This window comes from Pyxicephalus adspersus, chromosome 8 (genome assembly GCF_032062135.1).
Source record: "Pyxicephalus adspersus chromosome 8, UCB_Pads_2.0, whole genome shotgun sequence".
In the NCBI taxonomy this organism is placed as follows: Eukaryota; Metazoa; Chordata; class Amphibia; order Anura; family Pyxicephalidae; genus Pyxicephalus; species Pyxicephalus adspersus.
This window is the reverse complement of record NC_092865.1, coordinates 71864499-71877455: the sequence shown is the minus strand read 5'-3', so window position 1 is coordinate 71877455 and position 12957 is coordinate 71864499. Positions and strand designations below refer to the sequence as shown.

The window sequence follows — 12957 nt, the reverse complement described above, 5'->3', positions numbered from 1 at the left end:
GTACAGCAGCTCTTACACTTCTATGCCATTCCCAGCAGCTCACGTTGGTACAGCAGCTCTTACACTACTCTGCCATTCCCAGCAGCTCACGTTGGCACACCTGCTCTCTTACACTTCTCCGCCATTCCCAGCAGCTCACGTTGGCACACCCGCTCGCTTACACTTCTCTGCCATTCCCAGCTAGCGTGCTGACAGCAGGGAGAGCTGCAGAGAATAGCAGAGTAGTGTAAGCTGTACATGTGCTGGGATAAAAAAATGGCAAAATTGTATTCTATATTACCGGGCCCTGCTGTCAAAGGTTGGGGACCACTGATCTAGACAACAAAATTATGTTGTATGCTAAGCAAGCATTGAAGATTAGGCATTCACTGCTAAGTGAACTAGAATTATTGCAAAAAACAATATGTTTATTTTGAATAAGTGGTGGTTTGACTGGCACCAGACTCTTATCACAGCCAAACACAGTCAGAACTAAGGACCCTCATATCCTATCATGTACTCAGTAGCCCAGTTCAGAACTTTGATACCTATTTTTCAATGTATTCCTGACTGGCAGTAACTCGCTGCAGATACAAGAAAAAATATAAAAAGTAAATGCAAAGCCAGTAAAGAATCACATCTATGCTAGGAACCTGTGAGCTCAATAAAAACCAAAGACATTTACATTTTCTGAACTTTAAGTAGGTAGGACTCACAAACCCGGACTCCTTGCAACAATAGAATTATATGGTTATTGAAAATTTGATGACAGCACGTAATAGAAGATGTGTTCTCCGAATATCTCTGACAAAAAAAAACATTTTGTTACATAGCAATGAAGCCATGTTAGCCTTTTCAGAACAATGTTCCTGGCAACCAGAAGGCAGACCAAAGCAGTTATTCCTGTTCTTCTTGACTATTCAGACATAGTACCTGTGACTGCTGATTGTATAATTACAAAGGCCTCATGGTAATGTATGCTGAACTCCACAGCAGGTTAGAATTATATGGCCAAAAGATAATTCTACCTATTTGTATACAATCAGGGGAATGATACACCTTCTATACGTAAATAGGTTCACAGAAATGAGAAAATATGATATCTATATATTTGTAAATACAGCTCAAGGCACAATAATGGAGTTTTTAATATTCTTCTCTGTTCCTGGATGGCTACGCTCTCCTCCCCAGTGTGTCTATGAAGGGCAGCAATAGTTGTCACCCAGGATGGATTTTAAACATGTCTTCCTTCCCTGCTCATCTCCACTACATGGGGTATAGGATTAGGAGTTTACATAAAACAGATAAGACTGTTTTCCTTTCTGTATAGTTCACAGGATGTTGACAAGAACATTCCATGTTTAGCAAGCTCAACTATTTTCATAGTAACCTAAAAATTAAACACATATTTAGCTACATTTATAATGACAAATGAGCTTACAATATATTATATTTTTATCCCGAGTTAAAATTTGCAGTTTAACATTCAATATTGTCTTCATAGAACAATAAAAGATATAAAATAAATTACAGAATTATAAAAGAAATTTGATTTAATCTAAACTTTTTTGCAGATAAAACTGCCCAACATTTTATAGTAATCTTTTTACAATATAAATATTAAGAAAGTTTCCCAGTACTACTGCAGAAGTTCCATATACCAAGGATAACTCATAACATTTTTATTGCTTTCTTTCCCATATAATACAAAGCCTGAAAACATTTAAAATTCATCATTTGGCCAATGACCATTTCATGTGGTTAGCATCAGAATGCAAGGCATATGGAACACTAGGGCATACTTTCTAAAATTTATGTTCAACCAAGGTATCGTCTTCATATTGAATAGGAAAGTGAAGAATAGGAATAATTAATTTTTCTGCAATTTGGGGCTTTGAGAAATTTACCCTAATGTTCTGTGCTGCCCACATTTTCCCTGCCAGGAAATTAGGCAAACCCTGAAACAGAGATTTAAAAAAAACACACACATTTGTCCCTAGACGGGTGGGTGAGTCCCTGTAGCAGATTTTCCCTCATAACTATCTTGTGAAACTATTGTCAGCATACACAGGAAGTGAGGGGGGAATTTCTTGGAGTCTGGGATGAGTAAAAAACCAACAAGAGTTCTACTGCTTCCTCACCTTATCCAAATCTAGAACAAAGTTTTTGTCCTAACAATCACTAAGTAGAAACATTAAAAATAATCCTGTCCAGGTAAGAGTTTTTATTATAATCCTTATGGTCAAAGTTATGCACTAAAGAAATAAAAATGCCTTGAGAGTTCTATGTGTTAATTCCCCCACCTCCTTGATTGTAAGCTCTTCGGGGCAGGGTCCTTTCCTCCTGTGTCACTGTCTGTATTCGTCTATCATTTGCAACCCCTATTTAATGTACAGAGCTGCATATTATATTGGCGCTATATACAGTTTAATAATATTTTTTTAAACAATTTGAAACTATATACAGGGAGCACCAGCAGTTAGATCCATTGTGGCAAACTTTTGATGTTCAAAGCCACCTGGTTACAGCTCCTGCAATATAAATCATGATTGCTTTATACTTTCCTACAGACTACGGTAGACGTTCTACAATGTGTTTTAGTTATAAATTAATTTGCCTTCTGTCCTATCCAAAACCAGATGAGTGGTGCAAAGATCTAGATATTCCAACAGCCATTTTATGATTTGAAACCTACAGTCTTATTCTAATAAAAGTTCCTACATAGCCTGGAAGTATGTTTTGGATCATTACTTTGCTGTTGAATGAACCCCTGCTCAAAAGGGCATAGACCTCTTGGGTACTGCAAAATGATGTGGGGGCATTTTTATTAAGGGTTACTTATTTTTTAGATGGTGAAGAAAACTTCTCTGACACCTTGGCTTTTTGCTTTGGAGATTTTAAATATTTACATTTTAGATAGGGTTAAGATCCTTAAAAAGAATAGTCTATACTAAGAACAGGTTTACCTAACTAGAGTCAACTTTAGTGTCCTTGCTCTTTAAGTGAATGTAAAGACATTTGTTTTGTATAGAGCTGGGAAGGGTTAAACCCTTTCAATTTTTATTATGGCCTGTATCCTCACTGGTGACCACTGTCTGAGACAGAAAGGGAATAGTCTATACCAGGAGTGCCCACACTTTTTTGGCTTGCGAGCTACATTTAAAATGACCAAGTCAAAATGGTCTACCAACAATAAAAACTTGGACTTAACTCCTCTGCGCGGTAGAGTTTATTTTGAGAGGCAGGGCTCCGTAATCCGCGTTGCCTTTGGGATCTACCGGTAGATTGCGATCCACCTGTTTGGCACCCCTGGTCTAATTTATGGAGTTGCTGTGAAAGCCAAAGGTAGGGGGAATTCCTACAATGGAGGTAACTAGGATGGAAATGCTTCCTATATTGGGAAGATTTTCTGATACTTCCTGTTTTATTATAGACACGGGAAGTGACAAAACTCCTCAGAAAGACAAATCATAAATAACAGTAGGAGTTTTGACCTCTTCTTACTGTATCAAAAGGAAAATAATATTAATGTGCTTCCCCACTGCTATACACCTTAAATCCAAATGGAACTGTGAATTTCACACATGTACACTATTACACATGGCTAAGCATGTTTTAATGCACGCAAGCCTAGAGAATGATCTCAAGCTTTAATGTCCCCACATCAATATATACACCAAACATTCTACTGGGGTCTGGCAGCTGATCAGGGAGGTAGAAAAGCATGTCAAAGGTTCCTGCTACCCAAACTGGCCATTAACCATATATATCAGTACTAGGTTCAGGTTTACAAGTATCTGAGATCTAGAAACAGTAACATTTGAATCTGCATATTTCACATTTCTTTAAACATAAGAAGTGCCCTACCAGTGATGGTAACCCCTGTTGGGTTAATGACTTAGTAACCCTAGTGAGCAATGACCATAGCGTACAGTTGAGCAAGCTTTGCATTCTGCAAATGAAGGCGTGAATGCCTCCTGGCCATAGTTACTAACTATCCTCTTCCTGTGTAAACACTCCCTAGTTTGGACACTACCATTTTCTTATTTGATATAGATCTGTGTAAATGTATGCTCTTATATATAAAATAATATTATAATCTAATATGTTAAACCAAGAGGTAAAAGAATCTACAAAGGACTACTCCACATTTTGGTTGCAATGCTCCCATCTGTAAAAAAATGAGATGTACACAGAAAATATAAGACAAAGGGAACTTTGTTTTATGTTTACATAGGAATAAAAAAGACAAGGGTCAAACTGCCATCCACAAAAAATCTGCGGTCTTCAGGGCCCATATTTGTGACATTGGCCCGACTAGATGAATACTCCAACCATATCTATTTACCAAAGGTAGAATAAGACTGCATCCCAGGATATTGTACCCTTGCTTTGGATATGTTTAGCAGCTTTAATAGGGCAAATAAAATAATGAATTTGTGCTACTCAGCCAACGCTATACTTTCCTTATTATAAACATGCATAGCAGTTTTAATCAAAAGATTTCAGAGGTATGAAGGTATACTATTCAAAAGACTACACAAATTTTATTTCTATAGGCTGGTTAAATATAGTTGTTTAAAGATGATCATATTCTCCAAAATGACAGCCTTTCAGAAATTTTACTATGTAAGCACAGAAAAGCAATAACTTTTACGGTTCTGTGCTTGATGCTTTTTCATCTCCCCAACAATATTCATTAATTTTCTGGAAAAAAAAATTCCACTTGATAACACTTTCAAAAGTTTAAACATAGCATTTAAACTGATAGGAGGCAAAGCATTATAGATATGATCTTAATATTTAGGATTTCCTTGCAATAATAGTAAACAAGGTACAAAATGCCAGTTCCCTCCCATTTGAACACTGAAGCAACAATACAGTCACTAATAAAAAGAAAAGAAAAAAAAAAGACAGGAAACATTTACTGTGCATACACAGTTCTAGAGTCTTGGTTTTCATGAATGGAATTTGTAAAATACATTCAAATACCTGAATTCAACAATCAAGGGTATTGTGAAATTGTGTTTTCAGACAAAGGTGATATCAGGTAAAAAGTGTTTGAAAGTGAAAGCCCTCAAATATATAAATAATATTGTTTTCATTCAAAACCAATTGGACAAACCTTATAAAAAATGTGCACAAGAGAATTCTTGACTAAGCACAAGTAGACTGGAAAAAGTGTGCAAGAATAGTGCCCCTTAACCTATAAGCTTCTTCCTGCCATTCTCTCTTATTTAAAAAAAAAAACAAGGACTGCTTGATCTGTAGGGATGTTTATTATTATTACACAGTATTTATATAGCGCCATCATATTACACAGCGCTGTACAAAGTCCATAGTCGTGTCACTAACTGTCCCTCAAAGGAGCTCACAATCTAATGTCCCTACCATAGTCATATGTCATTAATGTAGCCTAAGGTCAATTTTTAGGGGTAAGCCAATTAACTTCACTGCATGTTTTTGGGATGTGGGAGGAAACCCACACAGACATGGGGAGAACCTGCAAACTCAATGAAGATAATGTTCTGAGTGGGAATCGAACCTGGGACCTAGCACTGCAAAGGCCACCGTGCTGTCCCCTTGTTTATAGTAATGTATAGCGTGTAAAGCAAAGGACAGTCATTTCCAAAAATATATATCAAAAAATGAAGGCACTATGGCAAACTCTAGCCAGCCCAAGGAGTATGTCCATAATTGTACATTTAGTTAGTATATACATAAAAATAGGCCGCCATTTATACACAGTTCCTCTTAATTCTAATATTTATCCTATGATAAAGTCTGTTCAGTCTGGATGGCAAAAGATGATGGGACACATACCTAAAATCAGATGATGTAGCAGCCAGACTCATCCATCCTTCCTTCCTCTTCTGCTGCATCTCTTTGTAGTTCTCTCCATTGGCTTCCATTTCACCTTAGAATCAAATTCAAGCTCCTGTGCTTTGCCTTCAAATCCCTACACAGTTCTTGTCCCACTTACCTTTCTGACCTGGTAAAGAAATACTCCTCCAGCCGCTCTCTCCGCTCCTCCAATGACCTACTAATGATCTCCTCACTCATAACCTCATCACACGCACGGATACAAGACTTCTCTAGAGCTGCCCCAACTCACTGGAATGGTCTTCCTCCTCCAGCTTGCTCCTACTTTCTGCTCATTTTCAAACTTGCCTACCCATTTCTTCTTTCTTTTGAAACATCACTAATTCCCATCACTACATATCTCCCATCCTATTGTGTGTAAATTCCCCCACCTACTAGATTGTAAGCTCTTCGGGGCAGGGTCCTCTCCTCCCCTATCACTGTCTGTATCCGTCTGTGATTTGCAACCCCTATTTATTGTACAGCGCTGCATAATATGTTTGTGCTATATAAATCCTGTTTATTAATAATAATATCAGACCTAATTGCATTACTGTAGCCAAAGTATATACAGAAAACCTTTACAGCTTCAAAAGCAACATCCCTCTGTAAGGATAACATTGGATACTTGATTTTGCTTTCCTAATCCTGCAAAGAATAGCATAATATATATAAAAACTAAAATATATGTTTCTATTGACCACAAACAAAACAAAAATTGTAAATGATATCATTGTAGGAAAAGAATGTTCTCATACAAACAGCAGTCCAACCATAATACATTGGAAGCGACAACAGGAAATGGAAGGGTCATGGAGGCAGTGATTTTTTGACTTTTGAACCAGGCAAACATTCCGGGTTTCTTTTCTGTCCTTATCCTGACAAAACTCGCGATAAAAGCGATAAATAGCATTGTGCAGGCTGCCCAATGCAGATCAAGCTCCTGACCTTGGGGTTGATACAAAACAGGAATTATTGAACTAGCCCTACTTCCCCTCGCTGTACACGATTTATCCGGATCCTATTCAGGATGTGTCATGGCTACTATGGACTTTGTACAGCGCTGCATAATATGATGGCGCTATATAAATACTGTATAATAATATTATTAATTCACACACAAATACAACCTGATATTCAGGGATTATATTTTATTCCTAATACATAAATGTATCCCAAAACAGACATCCTCCATGCAGTGTATAGACTGACAGGCCCAGGTTTGGTCACCACGACAACCATTTATTTTTCAGTCCTATGCAGTCCAACAGGAATGGAAACAAACCTGGAAGCTTGGGGGAGGGGGTAACACCCCGAGTAAATCAATGTTCTCTTCCTATGTGGTGGAGCGTCACCATTCCCTAACATATCTAAACCTTTTTTTTTTTTGGAAGCCATGACATCTGCTCTATAGCAATCCTATACCACACCGGATTTTCATGGCTGTCTTTGGATTAAAATTAGCAAAAAATGAAGAAAGCACTGGAATGCTTTCTATACCAAGTATATACATAAAAATAGGCCGCTATTTATATAGGGCTGACACCTGCCAAGGCTATAAATTACTTGTCACTAAAAAACCAATGTCCCCGGCCAATGTATGTGAGCTGTGTGTACACAAACATGTACAAAGCCTCCAGGAATCACATTATAAATGATCTGATCAGAAAGATGCAAGCTAAAAATTACCAGGCCAAAATATAATAAAGAAAGATGATGAATATTTATACAATTCATGCACAGCATACAAATCGGTCATATATGTGAATGTAGAGTCATAATGCCACATTCATGCTTCAACCAACATTCACAGTAGTGTGAATAACACGGCTGATTATGTAATGTTTCGCCAGCCAATAAGTCAGCGCACACAATTTCCTTCTCTTACTCACAGGAATGATCGGCTTGGATCAATAGACTTTTCAATATTATAGTAAATCTATATTTTCTGTCCAGCAGAGAACAAAGGGGAGGGCTCTGCATTTTTCCCAGGCCTTTTACCCCACCCTTTGAATACAGACTGATGGATGTATTACATTGAAGATATGGGGGGGGGGTCATATCAGAGCCCCTCTAAGTGCACTGCAGACACATGCACCATAGATTAATATTAAACAGTATTTATATAGCACCAACATAATATGCAGCGCTGTACATAAAATAGGGAAAATTCCTACAGCAGGATTACACACCACTGGAATATCTAGTTCCCTTGGTATAATGCTTTAGCAAACCAAATGAATATTACAGATAACATTTATAATTAATATTCAGAACATTACCCCAACCATCATAAAACAGAGAAATCAGAGGTCCTATATTACTCTACCCCAACCCCCACTTCCTCCAAATCAGGAAAAGATCAAACATATATATAAATGTGTTAAACAACATCTAAATATTGTTCTTAAATATCAAAATAATTAGAAGACAAAATGTTTGCTCCTTTTCTATTGTTTTGGGATCACCAATCTGTTGTTATGCTTAAAAAATAAGCAGTGGGGGGATGATGTTTCCCCCCTAATTTCAGCCTTATAAATACACCCAAGCCCCTCAATATTGGTATGGGTGTAAAGCCAAGACCCCCCTCTATATGCTCCTGGAGGTGTCATGTCTGGGAAATGTATTGGGGGGCAGGATGACAAGAGATTGCCTTGGCTTACCTGCTGTGTCTAGCTGCTGTGCTTCTCTCCTTCCCCCTTCAGTCTGTGAGCTGTCTCTGCTCTACACTCATTGAATGTGACTGCCAAACCCAAGTGCTGATGTCATCCTTGTGCTGAAACTTAAAGAGACAACACCCCTTTTGTTTAACAGATGACACTCATGTCAGGCCAGCAAAGATCCTGTGCACTTGTGAGTGTATAGGCTTGGCATGCAGGTTTTGCTATATGCAAAAAGTATTTCTAACCTGTAAATAATGTTAAATGTTTATTGCATTCCATAGTAGAGAATCAGCATATGAGGCTTTAAGGATGCATTTATACTGCTTCTTATTAAATGACCACTATCATTGGCACATTTTTCAGTGGTTTGTAAAAATGTTGATAGCAGCAATCAAGTGTTTATTTCCTGTAAAATGCACGCTACATAATAATATATTTGAAACACTTGTAAAGCACATTTTGCAACACATGATATCCCGTTATGACAGCAAACAACATGGAGGTTTTACGTCATATTAAAAAAAATAAAATTGTCAGGATAATCTAATGCGGGTTTTATGTCACAGCTCAATGTGATGTACAAAATTTTGTAGGTTAGAGGTACATATAGTATTCAGTAATCCAGACAATTTTCAATAGATTCCTAACTGGCAACAAAAAAAAATTAAAATTCCATTTTATTTGGAAAAATATAAACACCCACAAAACTTCCACCTTCTTCCTGTTGCCTGGAAAAATGCAATCCATGGTGACACTCTTGATGTTTGTCGGACACTGATGTATGTTTATTTTCCTTCTTCATGGAAATCCATAATTATGTACTAACGTTTTGGTATCAGGCAGGTATTTATTGCAGAAAGGAACAGACGATGTCCCTTAAGCAATAAGTATACCTGCCTGATTGCCACCCATCTGTCACAATTAGCTGGGCTGCACATTGGCTTTCCTTGCAGGTGCCAGGACTGTGTGATCTTCTGAGTTACGTCATCCTGGTCAATGAAGATGGCCGAAGATTGGGATCAGAAGAAAAGAAGGTAGAAGATGGTGACACCAGCGATTAAACAGGGACTGGTGAGTATCTCCTGGGTTCTGCTTTTTGTCTTGAACAGTAAGGGGCCTGTCAGACCTCTGGTGCCAATTGCAGCTCCAGAGGTAAACCACACCACAGGCAACCAGATGTGCAAAAAAAGATTCCCAGCCTCTCCCATTCACTTGAATGGTAGAGGTTGGGACTATGGCAGGACACAACAGTTCACCACAGGTCTGAAATGGCCCTTACAGGTTACCTTCAACTAGACAGATGCTTGACAAAAGTGAAAACTTACAGTACAGTGTTTCCTGTATGAATATAAGCATGTTGTACAACACTAAAAAATTTAGGTTGAACTTTTTTCTTAACTGATGGATCATCAGATAGAAACAAATACGTTCAGACAAAGTACTGTATGTTAGAAAATAAGCAAGGCAACCAGTAAGGAGAGAAAAACACATCCACAAGATAAGGGGGGGTAACTTGTTTAAACACCCTAAACCTGCAAACAAGTGATATCCAAGTGACATCAGGGGGACAATTGCAGGAAGACTGAATTTTAAATCTCAAGGCTAGATGCAAATATACTAAAGACAAATAGCCTAGGCTAGGACTTTCCCACAAGAATTAAGATACTGTAGATAATACAGTAGTGTAAAACTGGACAGCAGCAGGACAGTTATAATCATGGATACTATCCTGTGTATGCCTAACTTTTATTTAATCTATGCCAAATTAGGCGGGGTGGTTTGGGTGATTACTATTCTTATCAATTCCTCCTCCAATATACTGCCTTTACAAGAGCTGTTTTTGTTTTTTCAACAATGCCCTTGGAGATGCTTGAAAAGACCCTTCTCTTGCTGTAGGGCATTTGTCTTTTTTGTTTGTTTGTTTGTTTGGTTTGTTTGCATTGATGCATGTGTTCTATGAGATTGTTCAGCCTTTCATACCATTTTGTTACAGTACTTTACAACTTTTCTTTAATAAGTATTTTACAAATTCAGCTCCACCTTCTACAATAAATTTCCCAATATATTCTGATTCCTCATGTTCTATCAAAATGTAACCATAATGCTATCTCAGGGCTAGCAAAGTATTTGCCTATGTGGTTTCCATGTCGCTTTGTAAACATATGCATGCTTCAGAAAATGCTGTTTGTTATGTACTTTGCAATGTGATTTTACAATACTCCTTAAAGTTACCAGCTATGGTGTCCTCACACTACGCAATTGTTGGTAAAAATAAAGGAGATTCTATGAAGATCAGGCAATCAGATTGTGGTAATCTATGGATAGTATTGGCTGCACAGACAAGTCTAATATCAGCACTAATTGCCATGTGCCTCATTGAGAAGCTAGATGTGGAGCCAAAGTATAGGTAAATTTGATAGGAATATTGGTCATTCAGTTTGAACCCAACACCACTGACATTTTATCAAAATGAAGCTGCTAATATAGTTATATGTGCTATTTTTGTGCTTCTAGAATATTTAAAAATTGCAGCAGGTTAGATCTGTGTTGACACTAAATGCGTTTGAGTTAAAGTGCATTAACATTCTTTTTTTAACTAACTGCAATATGCAATTTTGTATATTGTAAAGCATTGATGTGTCAGTTTTTTCATAGCAGGGTCAAAAAATACATTATTTTTCTTTTCACATTGTGCTGCTTTTATAGAAACCATAATTTCTTTTCACAAGTAAGTCACAGTAAAACACCAACAGAAAGTATTCATAATAACTGACTCTGCAATGGGCTTGCATTAAGTGGGTGTGAGTGAAATTCTTTACATTTAAAGTTGCAGTTGTCCTTTAAAACTCAATAGCATCCTCCATATTCGTATTTTAATTAGTTGCTTTAAAAGCACACCTGTCCATAAAATTGCAAATCAGCTGCAAAGTTGTGGTTAGTATCAGACCTAAGCACCTAGGCCAGAGGTCGGCAAACTTTTTGGACTACTAGGCCATTTAAGGAGGTCAAGAAGGCACACTAGGTCAGAAGAAACAAGGTGTCCATGGAAAGGTTTTTTTCAACCGTGAAAGCGAGCAGCCTCAATCTTCCGCGGTGTAGTCTCTGTACGTGTGCGCGTACTTGGCATTGAAATGCCCCTTGAGATTCGACCGCTTGAAAGTGCTGTTGGTGTTGTTGCACACTAAACACAGGGCTTTGTTGCCGTGTTGGACGAAGAATAATCCGTCAGTCTATTCGGGGTAGAAGACACGACGTTCGAGGTCAACCTTCCGAAGACTGGTAGCTGCGCGTTGCTTCTGCTCTTTAGGCATAGTAATTGGGGTTACTGTGCGGGAACTCGATGATATCCCGGGAACTTGCGATAATGCAACAATTCAATTAGGCTGGATCCAACAATAAATTACTGGAGGGGCGTTAGGCCGGACTGGAATACTGGCTAGGCCGTATCGGGCCTAAAGGCCGGAGTTTGCCTACCTCTGAGCTAGGCTATGCATGACATTAGGCAACAATATAATTACTTAAACCTAATATAAAGGGGCATTTTTCCAGGCATCACTAATGTAAAAGGGTGCTTTACCATTGACTACCAATTTTTTTACTGGCTACCAAAGTAAGCTGAAGTCCACTAAACTCCAAACATAAGGAGACACTTTTCTACTGTCCATCTAAGTAAGAAAAATCATCTCCACTTAATGAAAAATAAGAGCCCCTTTTTACTGACCACCAAATATGTGGTGAACTACATAATGTATAGTGACCACTACTACCTAATGCTGCATTCTGTAAGCTATGCTGTACATTGCATACGCCTGATCAATGCAGTCTGTAGGCTGTTCTGTAAGGTACATTCTCTGGACTGCTGTGCTATACATTACATACTCCTTATGGGTATTGTCTCCACAGCTGCTGGCTGTATTGTTAAGTACTACTCAACTTTTAGAGTGAAGTTTTTCTTTAGCAGAAGCTCAGACAGGGAGGTAACTATATACCTAAAATCTGTGTACACAAAAGTACATGTAATGGAAGCAGCTCATTTTGGGAGGCTTGTGTTGCTTTGAGATGTGGCTAGCCTATAGTCTCCAATTGAAAAAATATCTGCCGCAGTATGTAGATATAACTGCACAGTGTCTCCGTGTGCAAAGTACCAACAGATATCTGCTAATGGTGCCAGTGAATTCCACCTGTTACAGCTTCCTGTGATGGTTTGGTAACCACTCTCATGTAGGTTGTACCTGTTTGCACTAGAGTGGGGTAAAAATGTTGTTTTACATAAAAAAGATTGATTCACATGTCTGTAGCTTGTCAATCAGCAATTGGCCACATCTAGCCTTGGTCACTTTGTTTCCTATGTAGAACTTGTGCATCACATAGGTATTGTATTTGGTTTGGTTTGCCATACTGGAGCCTTTAATTGTACTTAAGGTGTTTGTTCTGTATACAACACACCCGGACA

At 38.1% G+C, this 12957-nt stretch overlaps 1 protein-coding gene across 1 annotated transcript in view; it reads right to left on the bottom strand.

The window, feature by feature from the left end:
• Positions 1 to 8598, bottom strand: part of CSNK1E (casein kinase 1 epsilon) — a 35692-nt gene extending 27094 nt beyond the window's left edge. Inside the window, exon 1 of the mRNA XM_072421130.1 lies at positions 8505 to 8598. The gene's annotated coding sequence lies outside the window, so the exon portion shown is untranslated. The remainder of the gene's footprint in view (positions 1 to 8504) is intronic.
• Positions 8599 to 12957: the final 4359 nt, after the last annotated feature.